A 19,080-nucleotide genomic window follows, 5' to 3' on the forward strand; every position below is an offset into this window, starting at 1 on the left:
GGCCTTTTACTACAGTTTCCACCACTTAGCATTCATGTAACCTTAGGCAAGCCTCCCTGAGGCTCCGTCTCGTCACCTGTTAGGTGTCTTATGACCCCTGTTCAACTCCCTGCCCCCCAGGGTTGCAAGGAACAGAAGGATCATTAACAAGAACATTCCGCACTGAGAGACCAAAGTTCAACATTACTGTTGGTGTCCCCTCTAAGATTTGCACCCAGTTCTGTAGAGGCACATGACCATGTATGTTCTTGGGTACATGCTGACACACCATGGCTTTGACCTTCCCTTCTCTCCCACCAGGACCTTGGGACCACACATTGACCAACACCAGATGAGCTCACTATCTTAGTAATGATTCCCACCATAGCTCCCTCCAAACAAGATATCAGAATAGGAAATTGAACCTGAGCTTCTCACATGGAAGGGCCAGAGCATTAATCATGGTGAGAACACTGGGGTTTTTCATCGGAGTTTGACTGGTCGGGTTCATAAAATCTCTTTCATTTTTCATCAGGAGATTCCAAGTTTTATATATTTATCATCCCTCTCATTATTTCACAGCCAGCAGCATATTTTACTTGTAGCAGTGCCTAACTTGGAATAATTTTGGAAACCACAGTGCTTATGAGGCATGGCTGACTGGGGCACCAGCAAGCAAACCGTACTCTTTATTAACAGACTGGGTTAAATATTGCTTATATTTGCACCCTGGTGTGGCCTGCCATTTCAGCTTCTTTCCCCAACACCACCTACAGAACATGGGGATAATTCAAACTTTGGCCTTCCCCACGCCCGTACTTCTACACTGTCACAGTTTCAAGGGACTTGGTATAAAAATAATTTATGTAACTCCCCGTATTCATACTGAAAGGCATTGACCATTGAGTGGCAACAGCAATAACTGTTATTTTCATGGCAAATGTACTTCAGTGAAATATAGTACAAGGTTGCCTCCGCTTCCTTCAGGCCACAGTCGACTCTTTAAAAATTAGTGTCCATGGGTGGTTGTCAATATAGATCAACCTCAGGGGGAAAATATGTTCACTGAGGGGTCTTTTGGCCGAGACTATAATGCACAAGGAAGACGGTGATTATAGATGGATTCTTGCCTCTTTATATATTTCTGTCCTTTCCCTATACTGCCTCCTCTGTGCGTCCATTTGGCTCATGTTTGGTGGATTTGATCATAAAAGAGTGAGTTTAGATCTCCCAGTTTATTCAATAAAACACAATTAGAATTTCTACCTTCAGAAGTAAAATGTTTATATATCACATTGGGTGTTGTTTTCTATTGATTTAATAAGATTATTGAATATACAAACACATTTCTCTCTAGTAGGGAAGATTTGGGTCATTCACTTGAGCTCCCATTCAGGCGATAAGCAGAAAATACATGGACTGAGAGAGAGAGGAGGAGAAGGGAGAGAGAGAGGTGGAATTAGAAGGAGAGGAAGAGGAGGAAGAAGAGGCCAAAGAGGAAGTCAAGATCCACGTATATAGGAATCCAGAGAGTAACAAGGAGTCTTTCAGGGTATCTAGAATTTCCGGGCTCTTATAAGACTGTCTGAAGGATCCTGATAAATCAGCCGCACGGCTCCCTTTCTCACCTACTGGCTTCATAAAATCTCTTTCGTGTTTCATCAGGAGAGACTAAGTTTTACACATCCATTATCTATCTCTCTCATTATTTCACCTGAGGAGTTCATGACAGCACAGCTACTTTAAAACTTTACGAAAAGGCAATTCTACTAAGTTTTAACTGAGCCAGAAATGAGGTTGCTGAACCACTTTATTCCAACATCAAGCACAATGAGGAGAACACTCAAAAAACTGTTTTGCAATGATGAATGAGTGAGAAAAGAATGTTTCCTTGGGCCATTTCTAACTAGGGCGGGGGCAGTTTGGTATTCTGATTATAAGGCCTGACTCAGACACCACATTTGGTTTCAAATCCCAGGTCTGTGACCTTTTTCATCTTGAAACTGTTTGCACCCCAGGTTCCTTATCTGTAAAATGAGGATCTTAGGATCTATTTCGTAGGATTATGGTGAAGATTGAGTAGACGACTCTTAGCATAGTGCATGACTCAGGTACTGACGAGGTACAAGGCCACCATGTTGCATAACTCCAAGGAGCACCATCCACTTCAAACGTGCATGAATGACACCCCCTAGAGTCATGCAGTGTACAACCTACAAGGTCAATTGTCCTTACCATTTCCTATGGTTATTATCACACTCTGTGACCCACGTTCTCCTGTTCCTCTTCATTCCAGGATCCAAAAGCTACACAGAGAAAGGTAAGCATGCAGTATCTAAAATGCAAACTAAACAATACCTTTTTGTATGTGTATAAGAAAACCAAAGCATTTTCTGTACTGTACATCTTTTAAACATGCTCCTTCCCTAAGACAGGCACACAGAAAACCACCTTCACTGGATGGAATGAAGACCTTTTTATTCAAAGAACAATGCCTTTGGACCAGGACCAAATCCATCTCTTGAGGTTAAGAGCCTGCATACTTGCCGGCCTCAACTTTCTGGTCTGATAGCCTGGAAGAAAGGAACAGTGTCCAGAGAGGTGCACAAAGGACTTTCCAGAAGTATGGCTGGTGGAATGTCCACATCCCATCCCCCAAACCCACAAACCCATGAACCCTGACTCATGCCTTGAGAACAGAGAGAAACCACTCCCCTCACCCCCCATGGGTTCTAGCTATTCTTTCCCATTCAGTCCTTCCACCTCAGTGTCCTCATCTGCCCTCTGAGGACAGATTCGTAAACAGAAACTTTAAAAAAAAAAAAAAAAAAAAAACTCAAGTTAACTTTGAAAACTCAAATGCTTTTCACATGGAGAATTACTTTCCTCCAGGAAACCCGAGGCCTGGAGAAATTCAGTTAACAGAAATTCTCTCAGAAAGTGAAGTCGGCTTTTTCGTGTTTACAACAAGGTAATGTTTAAAAAGTCCAGTGAGGAAAGGGCGATGCATTACCAAAAAGAAGGACTTGCCTTTTTTTTTTATTGCCCTTCCCAGAGCTTAAAAGCAAAAATGTGCCCCTGCCGTGAAAAAAAATTATTATCTAAGATGGCCAGATACATCAAGATTATATAATCTCTAGAATTGCAAAGAAGAATGGTGAATGGGAGTAGTTTCTTTCATGTGGTAGACTTCCCCTCCCACACCGCCCCTCTTTGGTCCATGTTCTCCAAAGTACTTGCTTCACTTTAAACACAGAGGCAAACACTAAGTTCTGGATTGCTCTCAAGTTGCCATTACCTAGAGTCAACAAATCAGAAAAGAAGAGAAGAGGAGACCAGAGAAGTGGGAGGTGGGGGTACGGGGAAGACCTCCGGCATATAGATCTCCATCCTCAGGGTAGTGAGGTGGTCAGTGTGCCTTCAAAAACCACATCCATGGTCCAGGGGAAAATAAGACGAATAATCCAAAGAGTTCTCCCTGAGCGGCTTTGCCTTTTTGTTTGTGAAAGGGAGCCAGTCTCAGAATACTTGCCTCTCCATTTCATTGGTAGGCTTCCATCTGGTCACCACCATTGGATGAAACTAGGCTAGACAATTCCAGCTTTTTGCTTCTGAGTTAGAGGAGACCAGGGAAGAAGGTGACCAGAAAGGGACCCAACTGAGCAAAATGGATTATAACAAATGCATTTGAAATGAAAGTAACTAGGGACATCTGGGTGGCTCAGTAGGTTGAGCACCTGACTCTTGATTTTGGATCAGATCATGATCTCACAGTTCATGGAATCGAGCCTAGAGTCAGGCTCTGCACTGACAGCACAGAGCCTGCTTGGAATGCTCTCTCTCTCTCTCTCTGCCCCTCCCCAACTCATGCACACACATACACACCCTCTCTCAAATATTTAAAAACCAAAAAGAAATAAAATAATTTTGAAAAAATGAAATGAAAGTAACTGAATTAAATCAGAAAACATTGGAATGTGCTTAACTGTTTTACATCAACATTTGTAGTTTTAATGAAAACATGAAGATTAAATGCCATGTCAAACAACACTGTATCATTCTGTGTACAGCTTAGGTAATATGAATGTATGGGAAATCTGCTGAAGAAAAAAATATTTACAGTTCATTGAACCCAAAGGATTACGGTATAGACCAGCTTTTGTTACACATATAGCACAGAGACTAAGAACATGAACTTTGAAGCCAAAGTGACCTAGGTTCAAATTCTGACTCTGTCCTTGACAAAACACATGAGCTCAGATAAATAATTAGCCTCAGAGCTTCGGTTACCATTTGAAGAAAATCCTATTGGTTTAGAGCACTAATTACATCAGATAATTCTGTAAAATGCCATGGCAGAATCTACGAACTGTCCTCCTCTTTTTTCATCATGGTGGAGTTAGCTGGGAAATAGCTCCCTAGTTAGAGACTACATTTCCCAGACTGCTTTGCAGCTAGTTTGACCATGTGACCAAGACCCATCCAATGGAATCAAAATGCAAAATGACACTTCATGGACGATAATCCTTGCACACCTTGTCCTCCAGGCTGAATTTCTACTTTCTGCTACTTGGAATGGCCCCAGAAAGACCTTCAGAGACTGTACAGACTGTGTGACAGTCTGAATGACTATAACAACTAGTGTAGACAATTACCTGAGAGAGAAACAAATTTCAACATTTCTTAAGCCATTCATTTACTGTAGTCTTACAGTAGCCTACCCTGGCAAATAGTAACCTCTCAATAAGGTGTAGCTACTCTTCAAATAATTAGGGAGAAGGCACTGTCATCATATACTTTTTCCTTGGCAACAAAATTGACACCAACGAACTTCTGCATCCTTCTATTCCCCAGGTCTAAAATCAGTAAAGTTATTTATAGAGATTATGGAATGTTTATTACATTAACATTTCAAAGAGTATTGGAAACCTAAGACGAAAGTCACATAATTTAGGGAAAAGTAACATAGTAATGAGTATGTACACAATTACCATTATTACTTTTATATAACAAGTCTTAAGCAAAAAGATTGACATTATTAAAGAAATAAGGACTATACTAATTTAAGAAACATGAAAGAATAATACCCTTAAGAGAGCTCTAAGCCGATAGTTTCAAATAAAACTATAGTGATTCAATCAGAGCCATATTGACTTAAGGAAAATAGTAATTTAAGTAATGATAACTGAGTTCCATTTAAGTAAAAATATTTAACATGCTCAAGGTTCAAATTTTAAACCATAAATTACCCAGCAACACAGTGATATGAGAATTTGGGGTTTTGTGCATCTTTGACTTGTTAGTTTTTCAAATTCCTAAAGTCTTTCAGGAGAAGAATTTATGTAAAGCATGCCTCCTCTCTTTTGACCTCTACTCTCAAAATAAAGTGGGAAAGAGCTTTCTAGAAAATGAGTCATTTATATATGTATACATATCCCTTTTTTCCCCTCGTGATTATAAATCTAAATGTAGCTCCTTGCTACACCTCCAGGGAGCATTTTAGAGCAATCCTGAACAAAACAACTTACCGGAAACAGAGACTATCATTGATTCTTTTGATGTGTAACAATCAGATAGGGGTGTTTGATTTTTAAAACACAGTGTAGATAGTAACCTTCTTATCAAAATCAATGTATAAGAGTTTAAGAGAATAAAGAAAACACAACTTATTGTCTCAAGTCCAATGTGAATACACTTTTTTTTTAATGAGAATTTAATCCCCAATTCCTTATATTAAAGAAATATAATAGAGGCACCTGGGTGGCTCAATCAGTTGAGCGTCCAGCTTCAGCTCAATGATATGAGTTGAGTTTGTCTGTGAGTTTGAGCCCTGTATCGGGCTCTGTGCAGACGGCTCAGATTCTGTCTCTCTCTCTGTCCCTCCCCTGCTTGTGCTCTATCTCTCTCTCCCTCTCTCAAACACAAATAAACATTTAAATAAATGTTTTAAAGAAATATAATAGTTGCCCAAGAAATGATGACTATCACATTTGTTCCTTTGGATTTCTAGAGATCTAGGTTTTCTGCCTTTAATATTTAGGATTGATACCCAGATTCATAAACATTGTTTTAGTGTTACAAATTGCCTCAAGTTCTGACTTTTTTATTGTTCCCACGCCTTCGATAAAAAAAAAATTATAAACACATATTTAAATTTTTGCTGCATTTGAGTACTGTGAAAGTCAAATAATCAAATACCTCTTTAGCATCTACAACACCTACAGCGCTATGGGTGGCACCCCCCACCCCCACCCTCACCCCCAAAACAAGAAAAACACCCAAAATACAGCAAGAGGCAAGGCCTTTGAAACCTCCTGGTCCACCATAGGGGCGCCTGGGTGGCTTAGTCGGTTAAGCGTCCGACTTTCGCTTAGGTCATGATCTTGCGGTTCGTGGGTTCGAGCCCCGTGTCGGGCTCTGTGCTTACTGCCGGCTCAGAGCCTGGAGCCTATTTCAGAGTCTGTGACTCCCTCTCTCTCTGACCCTCCCCTGCTCACGCTGTCTCTCTCTCTCTCTCTCCTAGAAATAAATAAAAATAATAAAGAAAAAAAAAAGAAACCTTCTGGTCCATCACCTCCTATTGCTGAGGAGGGAAGGGAAGCTGCAAGCAGTTTTTCCCGTATCTAGGATCACAAACCCAAGTCACAAAAACATAGCTCCTTGGGGAGCCTGGGTGGCTCAGTCGCTGAAGCATCTGACTTCAGCTCAGATCATGATCTCGAAAATTTGTGAGTTCAAGCTCTGAGTAGGACTCTCTGCTGACAGCTCAGAGCCTGGAGCCTGCTTCCGTTTCTGTGTCTCCCTCTTTCTCTCTGCCCCTCCCCTGCTCACGCTGTGTGTGTCTCTCTCTCAAAAATAAATAAAATATTAAAAAAAAATTTTTAAGTGTAGCTCCTCCCTTCCCTGTGAAATGCTCTTTGTGCCCCACATGTATGATTTATTTAATCAATAGAAATATTTGTCAAGTAGCAACCATTTGCCATTACAAGTGCCAAGCGCTGAGTACATAAAATGAGGTGGGAAATTTTTAATGTTCCTTTAACAGCTATCTTCAAAATGCTTCTTCCAGTGAGAATGGACTTTATTTAGAAAAATGCCAGATAGAGGCTTGGGTTAAAAAAATACACTTCAGGAGACTGAGACTTGGCTGTACAAAATCTTCAGAAAACAAAGCAAAACTGTTTAAAATCCTGCTCACACTTGATGGTTGTAATGAGGCATACAATGTACTGCAGCATACTTATTGTGACAAAATGGCAACAACCTAAATATCTATTAAAATTAGAACATGGGGTGGCTGGGTGGCTCAGTCGGTTGAGCATCTGACTTTTTGGCTCAGGTCATGATCTCGGTGTTTGTGAGTTCGAGCCCCGTGTTGGGCTCTGTGCTGACATCTCAGAGCCTGGAGCCTGCTTCAGGTTCTATGTCTCCCTCTCTCTCTGCCCCTTCCCCACTCATGCTTTGTCTTTCTCTCCTTCAAAAATAAATAAACATTTAAAAATGTTTTAAAAAAGAATAGAGAATACATTTTTAATATCTATTCTGTGAAATACTAAGGACAGCTTAAAATAACAAAGTTGATTATATGTACTAAATGGGAAAACTTGAACTATATATTACTACTGATGAGGAAGCATAGCACAAGCTGAGGGGCAAAGTACAAGCAAGCACCGCCCCCCATCCCGCCCCCATGGGGAATATGTGTAATATTCCTCTGACACTCCTTGCTGCTCAGGAACAAGGGAAAGGAGTTTAAGTGCTTGCCATAGTGATGTGGGAAACAAAGACAAATGAGAAATTAAATTCCCTTGCTGCCTACAGTCAATTAACAAGTCCTTGACACCTGCAGAGTGACCTCCTTCAAGGACTTCAACTGCCTTGATGATGACACTTTGCTGGGAGCACAAGGGAATTTTGGCCTAACATTATCCTGACCCCCCACCTGAAGATCCTGTAAATCTACTTAAACATATAAAAATTCCTTTTGGGGTGGGGGGGGCGGGGCACCTGGGTGGCTCCATCAGTTAAGTATCCAGCTACGGTTTAAGCCATGATCTCACACTTCATAGGTTTGAACCCCACGTTGGGCTCTGTGCTGACAGCTCAGAGCTTGGACCCTGCTTCATATTTGTGTCTCCCTTTCTCTCTGACCCTCCCCTGCTCACACTCTCTGTCTTTCCCTCTCTGTCTCTCTCTGTCTCAAATATAAATAAACATTAAAAAATTTTTAGAAACTTCCTTTATCTCAACTCCCCCAAGATCTATGCTGGCAATCATACTCCAAGCTTATGGTCCCCTGATTTACACCTGAAGAGTCTCATGACTGAGGTTTTATCAAACGGTGATAAGTGCCATTTTCCTAACAACATCTAACTTCACAAGGTCCTGGAAGCGTTGCTTCCAAAATTCCTTAGAGACTTCTGCTGTTCCTAACCCCTTCTCAACCTGAGGGCATATCGTCACTTACTGCTCACAATCCCCAGTGCAACTCTTTCTGCCCATGGGTCCTGTCCCCGCGCCTTAATAAAATCATCTTTTTGCACTGAAGACGTCTTCAAGAATTCTTTCTTGGCCATCAGCTTCAAACCCCTCATCACCCCAAAAACCCGTCACTGCTAAGTGAAGAAGCAAGCGATGGAATAACACAGCTCTTTCATACGAGTTATGTTACACATACTCCAAAATCCTCTATTCTTTTCACAGGAAATATGCATACAAGTAACAGTTTTCTATAAGAGACCTAGATTCCAGATGCTGGTCAAAAAGGACTTTACTCATGTTGTTAGAACTGAATTTTAACCAGAAGAATGTATTTATTTATTGCTTGTATAATCAAACTTTAAATAGTTTTTAAATAGTTTTAAAATTAAAAGAACTAAAAGGACCTACTTATGAAATTAGGCACTCTAAATTTAAATATTATTTAGATCAATCTATCTTAACCTTAAACATGTTAAACACTTTGAAGTTAAAATACAAAGGACATGGGTATTTGAATTTCTTAATCCCTAATAGAAGTGAGAATATTTAATAAATAAGAATCACCATTGAGAGAGAAATGTTTGATATTCTGAAATTATCTTCAAATACTGTTCCATAAAATAACTCTAAAAGGTCTCACTTTCCAATCTGATTGATTTATTAATGTTTCCTAAAAGAGTATTTACAACCTATAATACCTTAGATCACCAAAAAGTATTAGCTACTATGGACTGCATTTTTGCAATAGCCTGAGACTTACAGGACACTGAATACTTCCCCATTTTTAACTCTAAGAAAGAGCAGTGAACAAAAGAAAATGAATGGGCAACTCACTAAGGGTCAAGAAATGTTACTTCTTTTAAATAAGTCCTTATGTGTCAGCAAGGATATGTTAAAATGCCATCTTAATGGGAATTTTGAAGCTATTTATTTTCCTTCCTCTTTATAATCAAAAGTACAACTGTAAATCTCTTCTTCCTATGTAATAGAAATATTTTGGACTCAAAAATGCTGTGAGTTTCTACCCACTACAGCGTAACTTCTCCGAGTGTGACCTACAGTCTTATATATGTACGTTATCTATGTATGTATGTTATCTTTACCCCAGTCTCAAGAATGTTGTGTTTCAAATGCTAAGACAATAATCTCCGTGAATGATCTATGACAAGGGGGCCACCCAGGGATGGAGGACTAGATCAAGCCTGTTGGAGATCCAAAGTTGTTTTTTCAGAAAAATCAGGTCTGACCTTAACAAATGCTATCCTCAAGAGTAAATGGGAGCAGCCAGAAGTCATTTCTGTTTTAACACAGACAGCATTAGATAATTTCTGAAGTAAATCTGCCCCCTTAATTATGTTTGTTTACACTGACTCTGAAATGCGTGTGGTTTGCATTCCTGAGCACATATGGATTGATTTTCAGAGAAGGTGCTCAGGAGACAGGAATACACATGGTTTTAATAAGGACCACGGATTCCCTGCAAAGTAAGTAAGCCACATAAGGGTAATAAAAGACCATTTAGTTCGCTCAATTATCGGGTTTGGTAAATATGGACTCTAGCCAGGCTTCCCTTATCCACTTAGCACACTTCTGGAGGGGGAGTTGGGGGGGGCTCCTTTCAGGTCAGCCGACAGAGGCTCCAGGAATATATATTCATTGTTATTCCAGGTAAAACATTTGTAACCGTCAGTGAATCGTTAAACCTAGTGAAGGTCATTCACACTGCTAACATTTTTTGTCAGGATGTTCTCACACAAGGCCCAGAAGATCGGCAGGAAGAATCAGTCTTTGCGAGTTAAGGACAATTACAAATCCTCAGAACCAGCGCTCTATGACCTCTGTCCCTCCTGCCTTCATTTTGGCCCTGTCCTCCTCCTTCTTTCATCCAGGCCTGAAATCTTTCCCACAAGGTGTGAGGTCGGATCCCAGCTCTCCCCGGATGTGATGTGTTGAATTTTCATGGAAAATACCTTCTCCTTTATCTTTGAGAGAGAGAGAACAAGAATGAGCAATTGAGGGACAGAGAGAGGGAGACAGAGAGAGGACCCAAAGTAGGTTCTGGCTGGCAGCACAGAGGCCAATGTGGGGCTTGATCCCACAAATTATGACATCATGACCTGAGATGCCCAACTGACTGAGCCACCGAGGCGTCCCTCTCCTGAAATTTGGTAAAGCCAATCAATAAACAAACAAGGGGACAAAGACACTAAGGGAACCCCTTCTTCCAACTTTAATTCAGGTTTTAGATTATTCACAGGGGTCAAAGTCAACTAGAGTTACATGCAGTTTGAGGTGAACTTGGCCATCATCCAATTCAGAACACTCCTGTGCAGATGGGAAATGAAGAGGCCCAAAGAGAACGAGTGATTTGCCTAAATGCGTCGTGAGTTGATGGCCAAGTTTAGACTAGAACCCTGGTCACCTGGAGCCACGGCCGAAGGCTTTCATGGGAACCCTGACCAAAAAAAATAAAATGAAGAAGTTAAATCTCCTTCAGAAAATATCACGTGTTGCAATATAAACTTAAGACAGTGAGCCTGAGAACTAGGTCTGATTAAGGGGGGTTTTTTCCTATAGTACGACTCTTTTCCATAACACAAATAGAAGACAATTCGGAGTTGACAATATTTCACACTTTCTGTCCTGATTATGAAGATCCCTTTATCTGGATGACCTAGTCTTTTATTTTCCTAGTATATCTCAACTGAGTGTGTGAATCTTTGCAAAAGAACTATTTCCTGAGCTATTTTGTCTTGGCCCTTTTCGAGGTCCCACTGTGAGAGCTATTTGAGCTAGAATATGATCGTAAGGGATGGAACTTTTTCCACTGGTAATATGGTTTCCCTTGGGGCGTAGCCTGCCTTTGTACTCGAAAATCTTATTAATTGAGTTACTATTGTATGATCAAAAACACTTCACATTTACAAAAAGAAAAACACGGTAGAGTAAGGTCAGTTTGGCAAAAGTGTGATATTTGCAGAGAGCACCAGGGGTTATCCACTTAAAAGGCCAAGTCAAATAAGACACAATTAGATCTCATTTGGCCTCCTACATCTCAGGATTCATAAACTCACATTTCAGCGATCTTGGAGGAATGAGTTTCGCCTTAATTGTATCTTGTTTCCCTTGGCCAGTCTACATTACTCAGAATCTTCTGACAGGCGCTTTCAGCAAATATCACACAGCCTGTGTCTTGCTGACCTTTTTTTCCAACTGGCTTTTCTTTTACCTTATTCAATGTTTTTGAACAGATCTCATAGTTTATTTTGTTTAGAAAGATAAAATAAAGGGTAGGAATTTATTCATCTACGTGGCTGCGAGAAGAAAATAGACATCAACCACAGAATTTTGAGAAAAACATGTTCCAAACCAGTTCTGAAGATGCCGAGTTTTCTCCCAAGAATATACATGGTCTTCAACCTATGTTCTCCAGCTATGCAGTGTGATTTCAGAGAAAGATTTGTTTTTAACTCAGAGAAAGAGATCTGAAATGCTAAGACTTTGCATGAGGTAACATTTCGACTAAAAATTTCAATTCGAAATTGCTATTGTAAATGGACTTCAAAGTTCTGTAACACGGTACCACACTTCAGGTGGACCTGGAGAGGCCAGCACTCACCTGTGGCGTTATCTAGGCCCACCCACCTGGCCACGCCCACCTGACCACTCTCTCCCGATCAGCCCCCAACTCTGGGAGCCTCTCATCTATTTTTTTCTGCTTTCAAGTTGCCAAGACTTGAACCTAAAAGGTACCAAGTAAACTGAGGGAGCCTACGACAGGTGCATTCTACAATACCATTGAGTAGTAGAAATACATGTGCTTTGGCCGCAGATGGATCTCCGTCCCCACCGCTCCACAGTCTCCCCTGGGGGGAGGGGGGAGGGGTGCAGGGGGGCTTGGCCACTCTCACAGCTGCAAAGGTCATCTCTTAGTGCTTTATGTCACAATCAACTGCTGGGCCAGAAAGTCCCCCGAACTTCCTCACCCCTGAATTTGACTGTAAGTTCCACCACTTGCTGGCTAAATAACCACGAGCAAATGACTTCTGTTTCTCCCCAATTCTCTGCTTCTGTTTCTCCCCAATTCAATCGGGGTAGTCATGTTTATCATGCAAGGCTACTGTGATGAAAGGCACACAATACATGCAGTATAGTGTCTGGTTCATACCTGGGTCATCACAACACTTTAGTGTGGCTCAGCTGTTTTTCCTTTCTTTCTCTTTGACTTGTGCATTCCCCCAGGGAAGCTACTCCAGACAGCTTTGAGAGTCCTTCTCACTCTCCACCAATGAAGAAGCCAAAGTCATCCTGCCGGTTCATAGCCTCCCCTATCTCCCAGGATCCTGACGCTCCCCTCCTCCCGCCTCATAATCTCTCTGTGCTCCCCTCAGACCTTTCCTGCAGGCTGTCTCTCAGGCTGCAGCAGCATCTCTGTCTCTCCCCCAGCTCCCCTCGGGGCTGCGCACTTCTCTCCTCCCTGCTTTTCCTATCACATCTGACTTGCTTACTCTCTTGCATGTTAGTAATTAATCAAATGAATGGTGATTAAAGGTAGGCTCTCCTTCCTCCCCACCGGCTCCTCCTCTCCTCCCTATAGGTGTGCAGAAATCCTTAGTCTAAAATGAAATCTCTGCACCGGGGCTCCCCTCTGCTTTTCACGAGCTCTTTGCCCATGCCAGCAGCATATGGAGACTGTAGAGTCAGGCTGCCTCTTGCATTTACTAGCTGTATGTTGTCCTTGGACAGGCATCTTAACCTGTCTGGAACTCAGTTTCTCCGTCTGTAAGTAGGAGGGTAAGAAAGCTGTCTTGAGATGAGTTAATTCATCTAAAGCACTTGGACCAGAGCTTGGCACACAGTAAGTGCTCAGTGCCATGTGTTACACTTCACCACCCACGACACACATTCCTTACCCCCCTCCTCCTTCAACCACAGACTACCAGAGACTTGGAATTTCCTTTTTTTTTTATGTTTATGTTTAATGTTTATTTTTGAGAGAGAGAGAGCGAGCAAGAGAGCATGAGCAAGTGAGAGGCAGAGACAGAAGGAAAGAGAGAATCCCAAGCAGGATTCAGCGGACAGTGCTGAGTACTACTCCAGGCTCGATCTCATGAACTATGAGATCATGACCTGAGCTGAAATCAAGAGTTGGAGTCTTAACCGACTGAGCCCCCCAGAGCCCTGAAATTTATTTATTAAAGATAATTATAGCCTCCTAATCTCCAAATGAAGTGCTATTCCTCCTCTTTCCCACCTTCTCCCCATGTTTTATCCTCATTCTTCCTCAAAGTTGACACCACTCCTATTGGGGTATTTCTTGTCTTGAGATAAGAGGGGAATTAATTGATATGTGTCTCCTATGGTCCTCTCCTACCCAGGCCATGAACTTGAGACTAGCCCTATTCCAAGGGGCAGGACAGCAGTGTCAGAAAGAAGCTGTGGACAGAGGTCTAATTTCTGGCCCTTCACTCAAAAATCCTGGTAGAAGGCTTTATGATTCCCTGACCATTTGCCCAAATTGAGTTCTCACGATTCAGGAGAAGAGATCTAGATGTTGAGGTACAGCAGAGCACCAAAGGGAGACATGGAACATGTTCCCTACTTACAATGTCAAGGCCAAGGTTGAATCTAGAGCCAGCCCCAGGGTAGAACTGAAGCCATGGCTGGCTGACACAGCCCCCTGAGAAAGCTTCCTTTGGAACCCAGATGGCAAAATAAAGCAACAGGAAGCTTCCATTCCCCTTCCACCAGAGAGATAAGGAAGTCCGGAGGGAAGATGGGTAGATCCAAATGGTCGCATGGTTACGTCAAAAGGAATCAGCTGTGGAGGGCGGCATGCACAGTGGAGGTGGAAACCCGGTAGGATCACTAATATCTCAGAGGACTGTAGTGACGACGGAAGCTGAGAACTAAATCCATGACCACAGGCCAGTGCAAAGCCCTCCCATGCCAGCCTCATACCTCTCCCAAGGAGCCATGAGCTACATGCCACACAGAGGAGAAAAGGCAAAGAATAACACAGACCCAGCATATACACCCCCTCCTCCACCGTAGATTATCAGCTCCCTGAGGACAGAGCCCTGTCATTCTTTGTCTACCTTAGTACTGTACACACACTGATCAACAATTTCTTTTGAATTGAATGAATAGATTACTTTGTTTCCCTTTCTGTTACATTGAAATAGCACAAAAATCATCTCCCCATGTCTTTTTTTTTCCACCTTCACCTTAAATGATGCATCAAAAAACAACAGTGGTTCTAGGGGCACTTGGATGGCTCAGTCAGTTAAGCATCTGACTTGGGTTCAGGTCATGATCTCACGATTTGTGAGATCGAGCCGCACATCAGGCTCTCTGCTGACACCTCAGAACCTGGAGCCTGCTTTGAATTCTGTGTCTCCCTCTCTCTCTACCCCTCCCTGACTCATGTTTGTCTCATTCTCTCTCTCAAAAATAAATAAACATTAAAAAAAGATTTTTAAAAAAAGCAACAGTGGTTCGGGATAGATGAAGAAAGTCTATGAGAGAACAAATTTCAACACTGGTACAGTATAGCTACACACGAAATTGGAATGTTTAATAAATATTTAAACAGCTCGAGCCACTAGGGGGAGTATGCACAGGTGTGATTGAAATGGCTAACAAACTGCATGACAATGTTTCACTGGCAATCACTAAGCTCATGAGGATGCACAGTCCTCTCTCTGTTAAAAAAAAAAAAAAGTAAAAATGTAAATACCTAGAGAAACAGAGGTTGTGTAGAATATCTCAAATGACGTTGTTTCTCATCACACGCAAGCAGAGTTCAAACACTGGTCTATGCAGGCACAGTGAAGGTTTTAATACCGCAAGTAGGAATGTGTTACCTTTCTGGGGCCTTCCACCTGAAGCAGCAGCTCAACGTGAGTCCTGTCGACAGCCCAATCCTCAAGTTACATTCTCGAACTATCCAATCAAAAATCATGTATTAAATCTGTCTCGGTTCTCATTGACAAATTCCAGAAGAAACTTTTGTGATCATTGCTTTACACCTGAACTAAAAGAGGCCCAGGGTAGTTCATCAATTATCCACAGTCACATATCCAGCTAGCAGATAAACCCATCCTGAAAGCGTTGGGTCTCAGGGAATAGAAAAACATTTAAACAATCTAAACCGTGTACACAGTCACCTCACATATTCCCTGTGTAAGGTCCCAAGTAGCAAAGTTTTCTTAGAACTTATTACTTCGAGGGGAGCCTGGGTGGCTCAGTTGGTTGAGTGTCCTCAGACTTCAGTTCAGGCCATGATCTCATAGTTCATGAGTTTGAGCCCTGCATCGGGCTCTGTGCTAACAGCTCAGAGCCTGGAGCCTGCTTTGGATTCTGTGTCTCCTTCTCTCTCTGCCCCTCCCCAAGTCATACTCTGTCTCTCTGTCTGTCTGTCTGTCTCTCTCTCAAAAAGAAATAAACATTAAAAACAATTTTTAAAAAGAACTTAGTAGATCAAAATAAAATAGTAATTCCATTCTTCACCATGAAAAAGATCTGGAATTCTAAGAATGATAATACGCAGTATTGGCAAATATCATTTATTTTGGTAGAGACATAAAGTGGTACAGTAATTTTGAAACACAATTGAGCCAGAAAAATTAAAAGTTTTAAAGTTTGCAGATTTACACAGAGGTTTATATTCAGTCTTGTTCACTGCTATTTTATATGTAACAAGTAATAAAAACCTGAATGTCCAAGAATCAGGGAGCATTTAAATCTATCAGGTGCATCCAATTGATGGCATACTGTGTAGCCATAAAAAGTCATTATTCTGAAAACTACTTAGTAACATACGGAAATATACTTAGCCTAAAATATACTACTTATGTAGAAATATGTGTGTGTGTGTGAGAGAGAGAGAGGTAGGGAGAGAGAGAGCGAATGTGTGTGTGTGTGTGTGTGTGTGTGTGTGTAAGTGATGAAATAGTTATTTTTTAGCCATGGAACTCTGAATAATTTTCTCTTTATAATTCTTAGTGTTTTGGGCAACTGTAAGCAAGCTGCTTAAAAACTCTTGATTCTCAGTTAGGGAAGGTGAGAGGAGGAACGGCCACCTGGCCTACTTCCTACTGATCTCACAGACATCTTAAACAACCTTCCCCATGTATGTCAGGAGACCGCCACCAGCACCCTCAGCAGTAATGACTTCTGGTTGGGTCTCTGTACTTACTGCCAGGCTGTGGAGTAGGGATAACCCTGCCCCTAGGGGACTGAGGCAAAAATATCTGCCTGTCACTAGTCCCTGTCACAGCCTTCAGAGCAAAACAACCTCCACTCTTCATATTCTGTCCAGGCAGGACCAAACCAAACTAGATTGAAACTGATCTATTTTAAATTGCCTCCCTGTCTCTCTCTCCATCCCCCCTCCATAGCATTTAACATTCTCTAAAACTATATAAGTATATAACCATATATATATGGCCTATAACTATGTAATTATATATTAGGGTGCCTGAGTGGCTCAATAGGTTGAGGTTCTGACTCTTGATTTCCACTCAGGTCGTGGTCCCAGTGTCATGGAATCGAGCCCCACATCGGGCTCCCCACTGAGCATGGAGCCTGCTTAAGATTCTCTGTCTCTGTCTCTCTCTCTCTCTCTCCCTAAAATAAAATAGATTTTTATGAAATTTAAAATAGCATGTCATTTAGTCATTGATTATGTTACACGGTCTCTTTTCTTCACTGACACAGCCCTAGCACCTGGAAACACATAATAGATTATTTGTTTAAAAAAAGCTTATTTATTTTTGAGAGAGAGAGAGACAGAGTGTGAGCAGAAGAGGGGTGGAGAGAGAGAATCTGAAACAGGATCCAGACTCTGAACTGTCAGCACAGAGCCCAACGCAGGGCTCCAACCCATGTACTGTGAGATCATGACCTGAGCCAAGGTCAGACACTTAACCAACTGAGCCACGCAGGCACCCGCATAATAGACCCTTAATAGGTAGTTTTGAATGAATAGATGGATAAAAAATGGACAAATGAATAGATATTATAACTCTATAAAATTTCCTTTACTGGAGAATCAATTTATAAAGCAGAAGTTGTAACTCATACCTTATGAGCCATACCCAGATCATTTTAGTACCTGCAATATTTTCGTTTAAATTTTTTATTTAGAAAAAAGTTTAGCTCACAAGATCCTGTAAAAACGATGTGGTGAATTTACAACATACCCTTCATCTAGCTTCCCCCGATAACATCTTACATCGTTCTGACGGTTTTTCACACTGAAAGATGTGCCTCCATTTAAAAACCAGGAACTTGAACACAAAACCAGAGACGTATAACTTCTCCTTAAGAACAATTCGATCTGGTGACTCTGGGCCCCCCTTCCTCCCTGCAGCCTGATAGTGGCTGCCCCCTCCAGACAGGGCATGTGCAGACCTGTCTGCTACACACTTAAACATTCTGTTTTATTGCTTCCCTTGAGATCCTTAGTTCACATTTACCTTCATACAAACCCACTGCATATAAACACCTCTTCCTGAAATCTAAGCTCAATGACATGAATTGTTTTATTTTGTTTATTGTAGTGGGTTGGGTTGGGTTTTTTTTTTAACTGATGTATTCCACATGCTTAGAACAGTGCCTGACACACAGAAGTCAACTTAATCAACTCATTAATCATGAAATGAAGACAACTCATTTATGTGACCAGCCTGACCTTCCTAGGCATTTACATGTGAAGCCTCTGGGATATAGGACATAAGTGCCTCCATTGCAGAGCAGTTTTGCTCTGGTGAAGTGACAGTCTCCCAAAGGGACTTCCCCAATGTGCTGTGGCTGACATCCTCCCCTCTGTACTCCTTTGCCCAGGTCCAGATTCCTGCCTTTGTATCATTGTTTTGGAGAAGAAACACTCATTGCTTAGTGTTGCAGTGGGTCAAAATCGCTCCACGTGAACTTGGGCACAGATCTCAAAGTTACAGAAACTGACTCGTTTGCACAGCTAGTATTCCAAGTATAGGTCAACTTCCAAGAGGATTGGGTGGGAAAGATTCTAGAGTCTACCCACCTATCTTCCTTTGTTCCACCCCTCTGCCAACATAGTCCTAGACTAAGCTGTTGGTTGTGTCTATTTCAAACACAGAGTTATTTCACCCCAGTGGCAGAGTTACCTTTTCTTATCAGAGCTTCTGGACTCCTTAGGCAAAGTAGGGCACTCCATATTTATGCTCTGTATTCTGGAGTTATTCAGAGACAAAGACTTTCTAACAGAAAAAGAATATCTCAGTACAGAATTTTTGTAGAGCAATGTAAACATCTTGCCTTACTTCTAATGTGTAAGAAAAATTACTCAAATGATTCTTATAACAAAAATTACTTCATATAGACTTGCTCTCTTCCTTTAAAACACAACAGTGGTTTTTTTTTCCGTCTCCCCAGATGCCCCTCTGCATGTCCATATAGGAGGAACCTCATTTCATGTGCCATGTGGAGGTACAGAAAAGTCTGGGAGTAAAACCACCAAAATATTAACAGCAGCTATATTTGTACAGATGGATAAATATTACTCTCCTAAAAAAAATGGGTATACTTACATATCGGTTAAGAAGATTTGGGGTTGCAAGTAATGAATGCCCAATA

This window comes from Crocuta crocuta, unplaced genomic scaffold, assembly GCF_008692635.1.
Source record: "Crocuta crocuta isolate KB4526 unplaced genomic scaffold, BGI_CrCroc_1.0 scaffold377, whole genome shotgun sequence".
NCBI classification, from domain to species: Eukaryota; Metazoa; Chordata; class Mammalia; order Carnivora; family Hyaenidae; genus Crocuta; species Crocuta crocuta.